Here is a 13,920-nt window from a genome sequence, read left to right on the forward strand (position 1 = left end):
GATCCTAGTTGGATTCATTTCCACTGTGCCTCAGTGGGAACTCCTGTAGGAACTTTTGAAGGGGTGAGTCCTCCAACTTAGTTCTTTTTCAGAATTGTTTTGGTTGTTTGGAGTCCCTTAAAATTCCACTTGAATTAGAATCAGCTTGTCGGAGTTCCCATCATGGTGCAGCGGAAACAAATCTGACTAGAAACCATGAGGTTGTGGGTTTGATCCCTGGCCTCGATCAGTGGATTCAGGATACCGTGTTGCCGTGAGCTGTGGTCAGAGAAGCAGCTCAGATCTGGTGTTGCTGTGACTCTGGCGTAGGCAGGTGGCCATAGCTCTGATAAGACCCCTAGCCTGGGAACCTCCATATGCTGCGGGTGTGGCCCTAAAAAAAAAAGGACAAAAGGACAAAAAAAAAAAAAAAGAATCAGCTTGTCAATTTCTCCTAAAAAAAAACAAAACAAAAAAACAGCTGGAATTCTGATAGGAATTGCACTGAATGTGTGTATCCATGTGGTGAATATTGCCATCTTAACAATGTTAAATCTTTGGACCCATGAACAAGAAGTGTCTTTTCCATTTATTTAGATTGTCTTTAATTTCAGTAATGTTTTGTAGTTTTCAGAGTAAAAATTTTGTTTTTGTTAAATTTATTCCCAAGTATTTTATTCTTTTAATGCTATTGCAAATAGATTATCTCCTTAATTTCATTTTTAGGTTGTTTGTGGCAAATATATAGAAATACAGCTCATTTTTGTGTTTGAGCTTTTTAATTTTATGGCCTCACCTGTGGCATATGGAAGTTCCCAGACCAGAGATTGAATCCAAGCCACAGCTGTGACTTAAGCTGCAGTTGTCAGATTCTTAGCCCAATGAGCCACAGCAGGCACGTGTGTGTATTGATCTTGTATTCTGCAACCTTGCTAAACTTATTTATTAGATTTTTGGGGTTTTTTTTTTGTCTTTTGTCTTCTTAGGACCACACCCACAGCATATGAAAGCTCCCAGGCTAGGGGTCTAATCAGACTTACAGCTGCCAGCCTACGCCACAGCCACAGCAGCGCAGGATCCGAGCTGCATTGTGACCTACACCACAGCTCACGGCAACACTGGATCCTTAGCCCACTGAGCAAGGCCTGGGATCAAACCTGCGTCCTCATGGATACTAGTCGGGTTCGTTAATCACTGAGCCAAGACAAGAACTCCCCATTTATTGGTTTAATAGGTTCTTAGTGAATTCCTTAGGATTTTCTATATACAAGATTATGTCATCCAAGAGAAAAAAAGAAAAATCTTAAAAAAAAAATTATGTCGTCTGAATATGGAGGAGTTTGTATTTCTCCCTTTCCAATCTGGATGCCTGTTATTTCTTTTTCTTGCCTAATTGCACTGTCTAGAACTTCCAGTACAGTGTTGAATAGAAGTGGTGAGAGCAGACATCCTTGGCTTGATCCTAACTTAAGGAGAAAATAGCCAGTGTTTCACAACTGAGTATGATGTTAGCTGTGGGGTTTTTTTTGTAGATTCCGTCCATTCTTTCTTTCTTTGCAATCAGTTCTCAGGAATATGTATGTGATAGTACTCTCAAACACCGTTTTTCTAATATCATTTGCCACTTCTTTATGCACTAAAATGCTTTCATTTATTACTTTGTTTTATTTTAACCATTCGTACAGAAATCGTAGAGAATGGTAAACATCCCTGGCCACTTTAAACATGATAGAGTACATATAATTCAAACACTACTTTAAAACTTGGACGTTGTTGTGATGTGTTAGTGTGCCGGCTAATACCTTTGGGAGATTACTGGATGGTTTGTCCCTTCAAAAAATCACTCAAACTGCTATGCATTTTTCATTTCTCTATCTTTTTACGAATACAGATTGTCCTGTCCCTAGTTGTTAATTGGCACTTTTTCTGGCCTTAATATGCCTGCCTCTGAGAACATGCTATTCTGGGGAGCAGTCTGCCAGAGAACCAAAGTATTTAGAAATTTTCATAAAATAAAGAGTAGAGGAAGAAATCCCCCAGTGAATAAAGTGCGTGGACTTTCCAATGCCTTGTTCAACCACTTAAATACCTCTTGTTTCCTAAGTCCTCCATTCTGCTGTAAATGAATCACTGTCAGATGTGAGGCATTACCGTGTCGTAAATACATTTATTTTTTAAAAGCTTATTCTAGCCCCTCCGCCTCATCCTCACTCCTAGTCAGTTTTCATGAGTTGAACTCCCTGTTTCTCTTACTCTTCCAGTATATAAATTCATAGCAGCCTCAATCATAATAGCCAAAAATTCAAAACAACTTACTATTGAATACATAACAGTTTTCACATTAACTAGCGCATCAGAATACTATATGCAGCGTAAATGTGAATATATATGTAGCTATATACAATAACATGGCTGAATCACACAATGTCGAATAAAAGAAGCCAGACATGAAATTTAATGTATTATTCCATCTACATAAATTTCAAAAACAATGTGAGAAGGCGAGACGCCAATTACCTTTAGGGAGGAAGGTAGGTGAGTAAGACATCCTTAAAATAAGGCAGAAAGGTAGGAAAAAAGAGATGAAAATAGACATACCAAGCAAATGATAAACCAAAGGGAAGTTGGGTGATATTCAAGGAAAGAGCATTTTGCAGGATAGGAGAGGTCGTGAGTTATCCTGGTCATGGATAAAACAGCAGGAAGACATAAGATTCCTAAACCTAGATGCACCTAATAACCGAGCCTCAAATACATAATACAGATTTATAGAATTACCAAAAAAAAAAAAAAGGGGACAGGTCACCTGGAGATCTTAACATATCTCCTCAAGAAAATTAGATAGACTAAAGACTATTTGAGCAATATCTCATAATTATTCATGCCCTCCCCAGTTAGAAAATACATGTTTTTTTGGCCACACCCAAGGCATATGGAAGTTCCTGGGCCAGGGGTCGAACCTGTGCCACTGCAGTGACAATGCCAGACCCTTAACCTAATGCACCTTAAGGGAACTCCTAGAATGTACATTTTCAGGCACTCTTAGGTTTTGTCTTTTTAGGGCCACACCCTCAGCATATGGAGGCTCCCAGGCTAAGGGTCTGATTGGAGCTGTTGCTGCCGGCCTATGCCACAGCCACGCAACACCAAATCCGAGCTGTGTCTTCGACCTACACCAGAGTTCATGGCAATGCTGGATCCTTAGCCCACAGAGTGAGGCCATGGATCGAACCCGCAACCTCATGGTTCCCAGTCAGATTCATTTCTGCTGCGCCATGACAGGAACTCCAGCTCTTAGGATATTTGTAACAACTTACCATCACATACTGAGCTGATTTCTATCTCCCTGAGGTTTCTATCTTCTGTTCTTAGTTCTGTTCAATGGAACCATAAAGACATGTTGCTTTTCCAATGACACCGCTTCCAATGTTTAAAGACAGCTTAGGTGCCCAGTGAGTCTTCTCTTCTTACTAAATATTTTCACTTTTCCTTGTACTGTTCCTTCCAGGACATAGATTTACTTTCTCTTACCCTCCAGGTTATTCTTCTCTGAATATATCCAGTTGACGGCTCTCTTTGTCTAGAGCACATCTCTCATTTCAAAAGAAATTATCACTGTGCTAGATGTGATATACACATTGCCCCGTTTAGTCCTTATAATAACCTTATGAGGCAGATGGTGATATCTTTATTTTACAGATCTGGAAAGTTAGAGATGTTTTCCCAGTGTCACATATCTGGTTTGACCTGGTAGGCGTGATTGAAAGGGGACCACCACATCTCTGTGGATGGTGGTGCCTTTTATTGGAATAGAAAACACTGGTGATCGCGATGGAGCAGGTACCAAAGACTTGGCTCTGGCAGTTTAGTAGTTTAGTAGCCTTCTGAAACCCAACATGTCCCCAAGGTCTCTTTTCCTGTGTAAAAATCTGCTGTTCTGCCGGTGCTGCTCATCTCTGTGAGAGGCAGCACCATTCACGCAGCTGTTCAGTCCCCAAACCTCGGAATCATTCTTTCTCCTTGCTTCCACCATCAGCAAATCCTTCCAGAACATATTGCAGGTCCTGCTGTTTCTCTCCTCTTCCACCTCCACCTCCACACTCTTATCCCTCATCTCGACGACAGCAACAGCTTCTTAACTGTTCTCTCTGCTTCTATAATTCCCCCACACGTTTTCTCAACATTGGAAATTGGATCCTGCCTTTCTCCTGCTCTCATTGCTGCGGTGACTTCCAACAAAATTAGAATAAAATCCAGACTTGGCACGGCCCCCAAGGCCCTTCGTGATCTCACCCCAGCTATCTCTCTGATCCTGTCCCATTCTTGCTTCTGTGCGTGCGCGCACACGCACACACCCTGTGGCTACGTTCATCAAGTAGCTGGCTTGGAGTCTTTGTACCTGCTGTTTCTCCTGCTTCCCTGCATTGTCACCTCATTCAGTACTGCTCAGGTTTCCCCTCTTCCGAGGCCCCGATCACTCTAAAATTGCATCAGCCACTCCCTATTCCTTAGCTTGCATTATTTTTCCGCATAGCACTTATCACTACTTCTTGATATTTTATTATATATTTATTTATCTGTTCATGATCAGTTTCTCTAGGATTAGCTGCTTCTTTTTTTCTTTTTGTCATTTTTGGCCACCCCTGTGGCATAGAAATTCCCAGGCCAGGGATTGGATCTGAGCCACAGCTGTGATCTGCGGCAATGCCAGATCCTTATCCCACTGCACTGGGCCAGGGATTGAAACCAAACTGCCACAGAGAAAATATCTGATCTTTAACCCAGTGTACCACAATGGGAACTCCCTAGGTATTTGAGTGGCTATAACCTCACCGTTCAAAAATCGTCAATGGCTCCTCATTGCCTAGAGTAGGGTTTCTCATCAATGACACCATTGACATTTTCAGCTAGAAAATTCTTTGTTGTGGGGCCCTGTCCTGTGCATTGTGGGTATCAGCAGTACCTTCATCCTACCTGCTACATGTCCGTAGTACCCACCATCAAAAATGTGGCCACACGTTACCAAACATCCCGTGAAATAGACATCATCCGGTTAGAACCGCTGGCCTAGAGCAAGCCAATCTCTAAATCAGACTCATCTGGAGATCTTTAAAAGAAAAAAGCAAATCCCAAGCCTTCTCAGAGGCCTGTAGGTTCAGAATCTTCTTAGGCTTAGGTCTAAAGTGGCTGGTCAACAGGTACAAGGGGCTTGCTGGACTGAGTGAGAAACCCGAAGCCCTTCCTTGTCCAACCGCTCCCTGCCTTTCTCAGCATCGCTTTTCTGTCACCTAGTCCTCCAGCTACACCAGACTGCGGTGACTCCCTTCCTCTGCGTGCTTTTCCTTCCCTGAAGCAGAGAGGGTGCCGATGCTTCTTAATACCACATCCTCTCTCTCCATTAGTGACAAAACACCTGTTTTGTTGAATCGTGACTATGTACACAATTAAAAAAAAAGAATTTCCCAACCTTCCTTTCAGATGACAGGGGCCTCCTCCCCTTCGCCGCCTCATCCTTCTTAATTGGCTCAGGTTATGCAGGAATGCATTCTGGTTGTATAGGCTGTAAACAACACGAGTGGGCATCGTTGACCGGCCTCCCCCCCCCCCCGCAGAAATAATTACCATCAACAGTTTGATATAAAACCCAACACTACCCTCACAGGAATTAACATCAGTTTATTTTCTACATAGTCATCTGGTGTTATTGATTCCTTATTCCCTAAATAATGTTCATCCAGCCTTTTTTTATTGAGGAATTTAAGGGCACATTTAAAAAAAAAAATAATCCCTTTGTAAGGAAAAGAAATCCTGAAGTTTTAGGTTAGGAGAGCCTTGTAGAATGCACTACCCTTTAACCCCAGTCCCATTCCTCCTGAGTTTGAGTTCTTGCTTTCCAAAGAATGTTGAAAATCTGTTTTTCTCCTTTCGTCCTCTACGAGCCAGGTTAAAGTTAGGTCATCATGACTGCGTGATCTTCAGAGAGGAAGCACCTTACGTTCCTTAGGACAGAGGCACCTGCTGGCTCAGTAGGCAACAGGCCTATAATTTAGGGGTGACTTATATCATTTCCAGTCCAAAACGTTTACCAAATAGCATTACTGTAGTCAAGGCATCGTGGAGACACTGCAGGGTGTATAAAGAAATAGGAGGCAATCCTGGCCTCCAAGAGGCTTGCGGTTTATTTTGAAAGATACTCAGCAATACAAGATTGTTTACCTTTCTTTTGCTTTTTTTTATTTTTGGGCCATGACGCCCTGTGGAAGTTCTTGGGCTAGGGATCAAACCCATACCACAGCAGCAACCCAAGCAGCTACAGTGACAATGCCAGATATTTAACCCACTGTGCCACAAGGGTACTCCAAAATTGTTTACTTTTATGTGAAAATTAGTATCTATAATATCCCTATATTGTAATTTCTTCATATATAAATATCTCATCAGTGCAGCTAAACTGTGGACTCCATGAGGACAGAGACTTTATCCTGTGTCTCATTGCATATCCCAACACAAAAACTCTCATTTGGGTTAAAGAAGATACTGAGTTGGAGTTCCCATCATGGCTCAATGGGTTAAGGACCTGACATTGTCTCCGTCCGGATGCGGGTTCGATCCCTGGCCTTGCTCAGTGGGTTAAGGATCTGGTGTTGCCATAAGCTTTGGTGTGGGTCACAGATGCAGCTCAGATCTGCTGTTGCTGTGGCCTAGGCCAGCAGCTGCAGCTCTGATTTGACCCCAGGTCCGGGAACTTCCATATGCCGCAGGCGCAGCCATAAAAAAAAAAAAAAAAAAAAGATGATACTGAATTATACAGATGATAATGTTCCTGAGTTTCAGCCTGTCTCTTCCATCAACAGTGAGCTTCTTTGGAAAAGAATAGCATCAGTTGCAGAGGTTTACTGTGAGAATGCTTGTGCTGTCAGGAGGTTTTGGCCAACTGCCTCACCTGTAGCGCATAGACCATGTCTTGTGTTCCTCCCCTTCCTGGCCCTCTGTCTTCAGCCAAGTGGGCAGAAAGGTGAAAAGGAGAACTTGGATTCAGCCATGAGAGTCACAGATGCGCTGTTGCTGACTTGTGTGAGTCACCCTCTCTCAGCATGTTTAACTCTGAGCGGGTTCCCCCGCTCACGTGGGATTGGGGTCAACATGACACCCACCTTATTCGGCCCTTCTCCTGAGCTAACCCACCCATCCAATGCCAAGTTCTAGAGCTAGTCCTGTTGCAGCAACCTGAACTTTGATAATTTTTCTAGTCCACACTCCTTATACCCAAGCAAGTTTAGCATAAAGTACTCCCAGTTACGACATGACTGGAAATTCCATACCTTCATACACACATTTCCCCACTGAAAAAAACGTGGGCCCGTTAGATAAATGGATGAAGACAAAAAAGTCACCCAGAATTCTACCACCATTGTTAATATTTAGTGTATTTTTCATTTATTTGCCTATGTGTGTCTATGTAAAACGAGGGTTGAGATGTACAGAATTACAGTTTTGAATCACAGTGTAACAGGCCATTTTGCACTATTTTTTTTTTTTTTTTTAGGGCCACACCTGGGGCATGTGGAAGTTCCCAGGCTAGGGGTCAAATCAGAGCTACAGCTGCTGGCCTACACCACAGCCACAGCAACACCAGACCTGAGCCACATCTGCAACCTACACCACAGCTTGTGGTGAGGCCACATCTTTAACCCACTGGAGCGAGGCCAGGGATGGAATCCGCATCCTCAATCATAGTGCTCGGGTTCCTTTCCCCTGAGCTTCAACAGGAACTCCAGTTTTGCACTGGGCTACACTCTACACCAGACTATATACCTCGTTCCCCGTGGTGTGACGTGGTTTGGTAAACACAAGTTGTAATGGTCCACCCTGCTGTTCATGCAAACCAGTGAGTGCCAGGATCTCCACATCTCACAAGTTAGGAGCCGTGATGGGGTCGGGAGAAAACCCGGAAGTCTCCTGTCCAAATGCTCTGCTCAGGAAGAAGGGTCAGGACATCTCAGACGCATTCTCGTGGTTGAGACCCAGACTGGCCCTGACACGGCTCAGGCTCCAGTCTCAGCTTCCCCCACGAATTGGCTGTGTGACCCCAGGCAAGCCACTTTGCCTTAATTTTCCCATCTGTAAAGTCAAGACGACGTAGCTCCTTCCTCTTAGGGTTTTTGGGAGGGTTCAGTGAGTTAATATTTATAAACTGCATAGGACAGTGCCTGGCAAATCCTACATGTTATGTAAGTGGTGACTGTTTTTCTTAGCTGTGGCTGGAGGTCCTAGAGTGGGATGGGGAGCCGTAAGATTTTTATTTCGTATGCCTCTACTGTGATTTAACAGCTTTTATGCCTTTCAAGGAGGTCCTCTATCTCACTTAGGAACAAATGTGCTGTTGCTTCAGTATAAATATTAGAATTTAATTTAATTCAGAAGGAAAGGAAATAGATTCAAGGAAAAATTATCTCAGAAACTTAGCATATCATTACTTTTTCCCACCAGAAATGCCAAAAGCCTGATTCCTCTTGATAAATATGCCATAGAGCTCTCCCAAGGCTCTGAGATGCCAGTTTGTGAAAGCCTCTCATAGGGCCCTGTACGTGAGCTCCGTTACCCCTTTTGCTTCTAGAAAATGTCCTTTTTTTTTTTTTGCTTTTTAGGACCACACCTGCAGCATATGGAGTTTCCCAGGCTAGGGGTCTAATTGGAGCTATAGTCTCCAACCTACGTCACAGCCACAGCAATGTGGGATCCGAGCCACTCTGCGACCGACACCACAGCTCATGGCAAGGCGGGATCCTTAACCTACTGAGGCCAGGGATCAAACCTGCGTCCTCATGGATACTAGTCAGATTCATTTCTTCTGAGCCACAATAGGAGCGCCTAGAAAATCTCTTCATCTAAGTTGCTTTTCCAAAAACTTAGACAGGAAAGTAAGTTGTTTTTTTTTTTTTTAATTATCACTGGGCACGGTAGCAAGCTCACTGGACACAGAGTCAGGAGACCTGGATTCAGATCCCAGCTGCTTCCTTAGTTCTTTCACTGATTGGGTGGTTTTTGACAAATCACATGGCATCGCTGAAGCTTGGTTTTTTTCCCTCTGTACATGGGAATGGATGTTGTACATCACAGCCATGGCAGGATGCTAGAGGATTAGATTAAATATAGTAATGAGCAAGGAAGTGTCGTAGAAATTAAAAGGCATCATACGGTTGTGTCATTCTTATCATTAGAGGGCGTAGCATAATCTCATTGCTCCGATTCCCCATCTGAAAGGGGTTTTGTTTTTTTCATTCTCCGGCCTGTCTCTGGAGTGTGCTTTCTGGAAGCATGCCATGTCCAATAGCTAAAGATGCATCACAATGAACAGATAATTGCAGGGTCCAGTTTTGTGTTTCCTCTTGGCTCCTACAATGGTCTAGCTTGTTTAGTTCTATCCAAGGGAAGCAGACCCATTATTTTTTATTGGATCTTGTTCTGTCATGTCCATTAACTCTTAAGTTCCAAGGGAAAATATCTCTAATTAGGTAGAGATCTACATTTCATGTGACTGGCATGGCCTTTTTAGGGCACCTACTGTGTGGTGCTGTGTGCTCCCTAAGAGACAGGCTTGTAGCTTTGGTAACTGAAACCTCCTTCCGTGTGGATAAGGCAGGGGCAGTGCCGACTGTTGATTCCTTTTCTTCTCTTTGCTTCTAAATCCCCTGGGCACGTTGGTGGGATTACTGAGAGCGAATTCCCTTGGCTCTCAGCTATGACTTTCGTCCCTTCATACCATGAGATGTCAGTCTAAGGAGGATAGTACCTAGAGAACCGCATGTTTTAATATCCTTGTGCCAGAATGATTTACGACCCTGAGCGCCGTACCCACGCCTGCTGGGAATGGGATATGGTTATCCGTTTGTCAAAAAACATTTATCGAAGGAATGCCTTTTAGATGAGCGTGAGTGCGTTTATAACATCCACATCCGCAAAAAACCTGTTTTCAGGCCCCGTTCTGTACTGGTACTGCTTCTGCCCCCGCAGTAGAACCTACAGTTTGGTTTTACAGTAAAGAGGGAGCAGTTGTGGTGATCTGTCTCCCTCTCTCACCCAGTCCTCCTTGTGAATGGCAACGATTTGCCAAAAGGCTGGCAGGGGTTGGGGGTGAGTCCACACCGTGACCAAATCTGGCCTTGAACCCGGTGTCACTTGATCAGCATGTAGTAAGTATCCCAGCCACGTGCCAGGCATACGCTACGTGCGGGAGAAACAGAAATCAGTGGAGCCCGGCCTCTGTCTGTGGTTCGTGATTCAGTGGGGAACACACACGTGGAGTGAATGGCTAGGAAGGGGGTGGGTCAGGGGTAACAGGGCACTGTGAGAACACGCAGCCGTGGTCTGGCCCGCCAGGCCTGTGCCCCATGCCACGTTAGCACCTGCTGGTCCCCTGCAGGAGATGGTACCCCCTACCGTTTCCACTTGGACAAATCCTCATCCGATCTTCCACATTCAGCTCAAAGGTCACCTTCTCTGGAAAGCTTCCCTGATAATTCTACCCACCCCTGAACCTTTTTTCGCAGAACCCTGCATTAAATGGTCAGTTTGCTTGTCCATCTCACCGTTTTTTGATGCTATACTATGTTTAGCACTGTGCTTAGCACAAAATTAATTGGGCCCTTGAGGGATTGACTCATCTGATTACCACAAAGCAAACTCACATGAATCTAATCTATTAACCCCGGAGTCGTTTCCGTGAGGAAGGAAAGAAGGGAACAGGGATTCCACCTGAGGGCTGGGTCTGCATGGTAGTGAATTTTACGTCCTCCGGGCTAGGCTAGGGCACCCACTTGTTTGGTAAACACCAGTATAGATGGTGCCAGGGAGATGTTTTCAGATGTGATTAGCATTTCCACCAGTAGACTCTGAGGAAACAAATCACCCTCCCTCAGGTGGGTGGGACTCCAGCAGTCAGTTGAAGGCCTTCAGAGAAAAGACTGAGGTCCCCAGAGCAGGGAGGAATCCTGCCAGCAGTCGGATCCGATTCTGCAACCCTGGGGCATTCCCTAGTGGCCTCCGGGTTAGGACTCAGCACTTTCACTGCTGCGGCCCAGGTTCAGTCTCTGGTCTGGGAACTGAGATCCCACATCAAGCCGCTGCACGCCGTGGCCCAGACTACAACCCTGACTCCTGTCAAAATTCCCAGCCTGCCGACCTTCCCTGCAGATTTCCAACTTGCCAGCCCCCATAATCGCATGAGCCGAGTTCTTAAAATCAATCTCTCTATAAATACATCCTTCTGGTTCTGTTTCTCTGGAAACCTGGACTAATAATATGGTCTCGTGTGGAGACTTCTACTGGAACCACAGGAATTAGTACTCTGAAAGTTGTGGACTTTTTTTTTTTAGGGCTACCCCCACAGCACATGGAGGTTCCCAGGCTAGGGGTCGAATTGGAGCTGCAGCTGCCAGCCTACACCACAGCCACAGCAATGCCAGATCCAAGCCGCATCTGTGACCCATGCCACAGCTCACGGCAACACCACATTGTTAACCCACTGAGCAAGGCCAGGAATCAAACCTGCGTCCTCATGGATGCTAGTCAGATTCATTTCCACTGAGCCATGATGGGAATTCCCAGAGTTATGGATTTTTGATCAAAGTCATCAAATCTTAAGCTTTTGGACTTGAAAGTGCTCTAAAAGGTTATCAAAATTATAGTTTCATTTTATTATTGAGAAAACTAAGGCTCAGAGAGGCCAAGTTTCTTATTCAAGGTCACCCAGCAGAAAAATCATTGTAATAGGTGAGACTGGTACTTGGTCTTCTGACTTATCTCACTTTTTTTTAAATTTAATGATTTTTATTTTTTTCCATTAATAGCTGGTTTACAGTGTTCTGTCAATTTTCTACTGTACAGCAAGGGGACCCAGTCACACACACACATATACATGCCTTTTTCTCATATTATCATGCTCCATCATAAGTGACCAGACATAGTTCCCAGTGCTATGCAGCAGTATGTCATCGCTTATCCATTCCAAATGCAATAGTCTGCATCTATTAACCCCAAATTCCCAGTCTATCCCACTCCCTCCCTCTCCCCCTTGGCAACCACAAGTCTATTCTCCATGTCCATGATTTTCTTTTCTGTGGAAAAGTTCATTTGTGCCATATATTAGATATCAGTGATATCATATGGTATTTGTCTTTCTGACTTACTTCACTTAGTATGAGAGTCTCTAGTTCCATCCATGTTGCTGCAGATGGCATTATTTTGTTCTTTTTTGTGGCTGAGTAGTATTCCATTGTATATATATACCACATCTTCTTAATCCATTCATCTGTTGATGGACATTTAGGTTGTTTCCATGTCTTGGCTATTGTGAATAGTGCTGCGATGAACATACACGTGCATGTGTCTTGTTCAAGGAAAGTTTTCTCCAGATGTATGCCCAAGAGTGGGATTGCTGGGTCATATGGTAGTTCTAGGTATAGTTTTCTGCGGTACCTCCATACTGTTTTCCATGGTGGTTGTACCAGTTTACATTCCCACCAACAGTGCAAGAGGGTTCTCTTTTCCCAAACCCTCTCCAGCATTTTTTATTTGTGGACTTATTAATGATGGCCATTCTGACTGATGTGAGGTGCTATCTCATGGTAGTTTTGATTTGCATTTCTCTAATAATCAGTGATGTTGTTATCTCACTTTTTATATATCAAAGGAACATCAGTGAAAATGAAACAGATAGTGTCTTTACACTGTACCTTGGTTTATGATGGCATAAGCAATAAATATCTTTTCCAGGTCTGATTTACATGTAAAAGAGCCATTCTGGGTGTTCCCGTTTTGGCTCAGCGGTAATGACCCGACTAATATCCACATCCATGAGGATGCAGGTTCCATCTCTGGCCTCTCTCAGTGAGTTAAGGATCCAGCGTTGCCGTGAGCTGTGGTGTAGGTCGCAGATGTGGCTTAGATCTGGCATTGCTGTGGCTGTGGTACAGGCCAGCAGCTATAGCTCCAATTCAACCCCTAGCCTAGGAACTTCCCAATGCTGCGGGTGCTGCACTATAAAACAAAAAACAAAAAAACAAAAGCCATTCTGGTTCCATTACAGAGAATAAAAATGTTGGAGTGGGGATTGTAGAAGCAGGGGAATAGATTAACAAGCAGGTTTATAAAATCAACCAGCTTGCAAACCCCATTTGTTACCTGCTTAAGGAAATCCTCAAACCCTCCTAGAATGATGCCTTTTATTTCCCCAATTAATTCTAAGAGAAGCACATATTCCTACACTAAAACTATGGAAGGTCCTGCAGCCTCCTGAGCCGGCAGCCCCTCTGTTATTCACCACTTTCCCACAGGGCAGGCTGTACACTTAAATGTGGCTGGTTGACTGCCTTTGGGTTTTGAAAGACACCAGGAAGACCTCCCCTAACAGCTGTTCTTTTTTAATGTTTGAAATTCATCCCTCAGAAGCTGAATCATCTATGGTTAAGGATTGTCCTGGATAAGCGAGGAAGTTCAGCAACTTTAGGAAAGAGGCTGGAAAAATTGTTGTAATATTTTGGTTTATAAAATTCTTGTGGGAGGCTTTGGGGGAGATGGTGGAATAGGAAGCAGAAGGACTGTCTCCTCACCCCGACAACTGCTCTGGCACATCTGTCTCTTGTAACGATTTTGAAACACTGAAGCCTGCTGAAGGCTTGCAACTTCCAGGCATGGCCCAGAAAGAGAACTTATATAAAAATTGTTTTCTTCCAATTAAAAAAAATGTTTAAATACATGTAACATGAAATTTACCATTTTAGGAGCTCCTGTTATGGCTCAGCATGTGAAGCCCAACATAGTATCCATGAAGATGCAGGTTCAATCACTGGCCTCGCTCAGTGGGTTAAGGATCCAGTGTTGCCGCAAGCTGTGGCATAGGTCGCATGTGCGACTCAGATCCAGCGTTGCTGTGGCTGTGGC

Source organism: Phacochoerus africanus, chromosome 7 (genome assembly GCF_016906955.1).
Source record: "Phacochoerus africanus isolate WHEZ1 chromosome 7, ROS_Pafr_v1, whole genome shotgun sequence".
Classification (NCBI taxonomy): Eukaryota; Metazoa; Chordata; class Mammalia; order Artiodactyla; family Suidae; genus Phacochoerus; species Phacochoerus africanus.